Below are 3,443 nucleotides of genomic sequence, written 5' to 3'. Positions count from 1 at the left end.
GACCATGGCAGTCCATGACCTCGGCTGAACTCCATTACCTGCTGTGTTGCAGAAGGCAACTTGTTCCTCTATAGCTATAAGTGGATGGTACCTAGAGTTTCTGAGTATCGTATGGAGCTCATAGGTGCTATAGGCAGACTCCCTGGGTGTTGGGCATGGCATGGACTGCCTTCCTAGTCCCCAAGCTGAAGAAAGGCTGCTGTTCACAAAGGCTGGTCCCCACATTAGTCCAGCACCAGCCATGACTTCCTTCTGCTGCCTTGTGCATCTGAGGTCCATGGTATCTAATCAAGAGTTACCAGGCCACACTGTAAAAATTCAGGCATGACTCATATGGCCTCCACAGCAACTCTCACACTGCTTGCTGACAGCCAAAGTCAGAAAACAGTCATCTGCTGGGATTCCCAGGCCCCCTCTGAGGAGGGAAGAAACTGAAATTCAAAACACATCAGGGTGTGGACGCTCCTGCCTCCCTGGCTTGACTCACCCAGCTCTGCTTCCAACCCCCGACAGAGCTGTGAGGTCCAAAGAGCCATAGAGTCACCCAGGGTCAGGAGTGGCTACCTCCAGAACCTTGGTTATCAAATATTTTGGAGCTGCTCTGCCACAAAGTGAAGCTAGAGCCCGCAAGGGCAACAGGAGTGTCCTAGAGACATTCCTTGACTTTCCAGGGCACCAGCTCAGCACTTGAGATGCAAAGCAAGTAAGAGCACTTAGAGAGGTCACATGATCCCGAGTGTCCTGTGCAAGGCATAGAAGTAGAATTAAACGTTAAAAAAAAATAAAAACAGAAAAAATACTTTCTAAATATATAATAACACACATATAGGAGCAGTTACAGATGAGAGTTAATGAAAAGAAAAAACAAAGGTGAAAAGGAAATGACCAGGGGCCAGGAAGGGCAACCACAGCAGACAGACATCAAGAGCAGAGATGATTTGCGAAGAGACGTCATTCTTAGAACCCAGTTGTCCTGGTCTGGTTTCTATTATCGTAATAAACACCGTGCCGGAAGGAAACTTGGAGAGGAAATAATTTATTGCACTTTGCTGGCTACAGTCCATCGTAGAAGGAAGTCAGGACAGGAACTCAAGACAGAAGCAGTGGACACAAGAACTGAAGCAGAGACCATGGAGGAACCATGGCTTGCTCTCCATGGCTTTTTAGTTTTTTATTTTTGTTTTTTTTTAATACAATGAAGACCCCACCCTACCCAGAGTGATACCACCCACATTTTGCTGGGCTCTACCAATTGTTAATTGAGAAAATGCCCCCGTTGGCTTGCCTACAGACCAATCTAATGGAGGCAGTCTCAGTTGAGGCTGCTTCACTCCAGAAAGCTCTAGTTTGTATCAAACTTATGTAAACAAACAAACAAACAAACAAACAAATAACAAAACTACAACACCATCAATCGGCACACGAACCCAGGAACACAATCACTTGAAGCCACACAGATCAAGAGCCCCCTGGTGTGAAATAATTATAAAAGTTCTGCTAATCAACTAAAAGGGAGCTATCGTAGACACGTAGTGAAACCCCTCCAGATTAAGTAGCCTACCAAATTCACAGATAAGGAGGAGCAAAAGCCAGACTCCAGAAAAGTCTTGACCAATCCAGGAATCTCAACTGCTCAGTGCAAGGAGCAAAAGAACCAAGTCATAATCAGAGTAGCCCTGGGCTGCAGTAGTTTCTGACCTCAGGGTCGGGGTGGGGGACACTCAAGGGCTAGAAAAGAGGCTGGGCCCCATGATGTCAATATAAAGCCAGGAAGATCTTTTCCTTTAAAGTCACCTCTGTAAGCTCTTTTACTATGTGCTCCTGTTACTATGTGTGGCGTTGTTGAGGGTTCTCCCTTACAGTTCGTTTTGTCTTCTCTTCTGTTGCTTTCAGAGCCGGCTCCTTTCCTCTGTGCCACCTCATCCCTTCCTTAGTTAACACAGTGGCTTACCTACAAATCAAGCACAGGCGTTGTTGAGAGTTGATGGTGCATAGGGACAATGGAATGCAGACCTACTTCTAGACACTCATTGTTTTTATGCACAACAGACAACATGGCCAACTATGTTCTACATTGGAAGCAGTCTGGATCCTCTCCCTCCTTGGCACACTATTTTAGATACGAACGGAGACAAATATACTGATACTGTTCTCTCTCTCTCTCTCTCTCTCTCTCTCTCTCTCTCTCTCTCTCTTCCTCTCTCTCTCTCTCTCTCTCTCTCTCTCTCTCTCTCTCTCTCTCTCTCTCTCTCCTGTCTCTTAAAACTTGCTTCTTGCAATATTTCTGTCAAATGACATTGTTTTAATTCATGCTTTTAAGCCAATGTGTTATTGCACCCATTACAGATAGGGTACTTCTTCAACCATTTATTTACTCGCTGATAGTATTATAACTTATAAAAGAAAGCAGGCTCATAAAAGGATGTTGAAAAAAACTACTCTTCAGAAAGGCTTTTATTAGAATTATAAAAATAGGCTCATGGTTATAGGCAGCCATGATGAGGCCCTGAAGTGGGAGGGCATTAGGAAAGAGAGTCATCAGTATAACAAGGTGTATGCCCTGAAGGGAAGAAGCAGTCTCAGTTCTTTTAAGTCCTGCGGGATTTGGAGAGTTACAGCATCGTGCTATAGACGTCCAGAAGGAAGAGACGGGCTGTCACTCCAACAGGACAAAGGGAATGTTTTTGTTCTTCTACATCTATGTGGGGATTAGATCCTATACCATGTGACCTAGACTATGTGCTGTGAGTCACAAAGTATTGATAAAAGTAGAATTATACGTCTATAGAATCTTACGTCTGGGAAGTAGGAAAGGGGAATTTAGTGGCAAAGGGAAGGAAGAGAGCTGAGAGCCACAAGGTCGAAACGGGCTTACCAGCTCTCTGGAGAGAACTTTAAGGAGTGTGTCCTGATTTCTGGGATCTAACAGATAGGATACATATTGTTTTCATTTTTTCTTATCTTGAATGTTGAAGCACATTTTCTCTGAATACAGAATATTAAGTTATCAGACTAAGCTAGAGGGTAACATCAGATGTCTTTCTCAATTTCTACTTTATTTCTGACTTAGAAGTTTTCACTGAACCTAGTATGCATTAAGTTGGCTAGGCTTGATGGTCAATGTGCGCCAGAGATCTACTAGTCTTTCCATTGACCCTTAGCACTGGGGTTACGGATACACCACTGGGTTAGCTTGTATATGGTACCAGGATCCAAACTCAAGTATTCAAGCATATGTGGAAGGTGCTTTACAAACTGTGCCATCCCCTCAGCCCAGCAGGTGACATTTTTTTAGAATGTCATCACTCTCTCCTGTGCTGCATTTCTGAGAAGTTAAAAATCATCTTATTGGGGCTGGGGATTTAGCTCAGTGGTAGAGTGCTTACCTAGGAAGCGCAAGGCCCTGGGTTCGGTCCCCAGCTCCGAAAAAAAGAACCAAAAAA

The sequence above is a fragment of the Rattus norvegicus genome, chromosome 10 (genome assembly GCF_036323735.1).
Source record: "Rattus norvegicus strain BN/NHsdMcwi chromosome 10, GRCr8, whole genome shotgun sequence".
Lineage (NCBI taxonomy): Eukaryota > Metazoa > Chordata > Mammalia > Rodentia > Muridae > Rattus > Rattus norvegicus.
The sequence above is the reverse complement of the archived record's forward strand: the minus strand, read 5'-3'. Positions refer to the sequence as shown.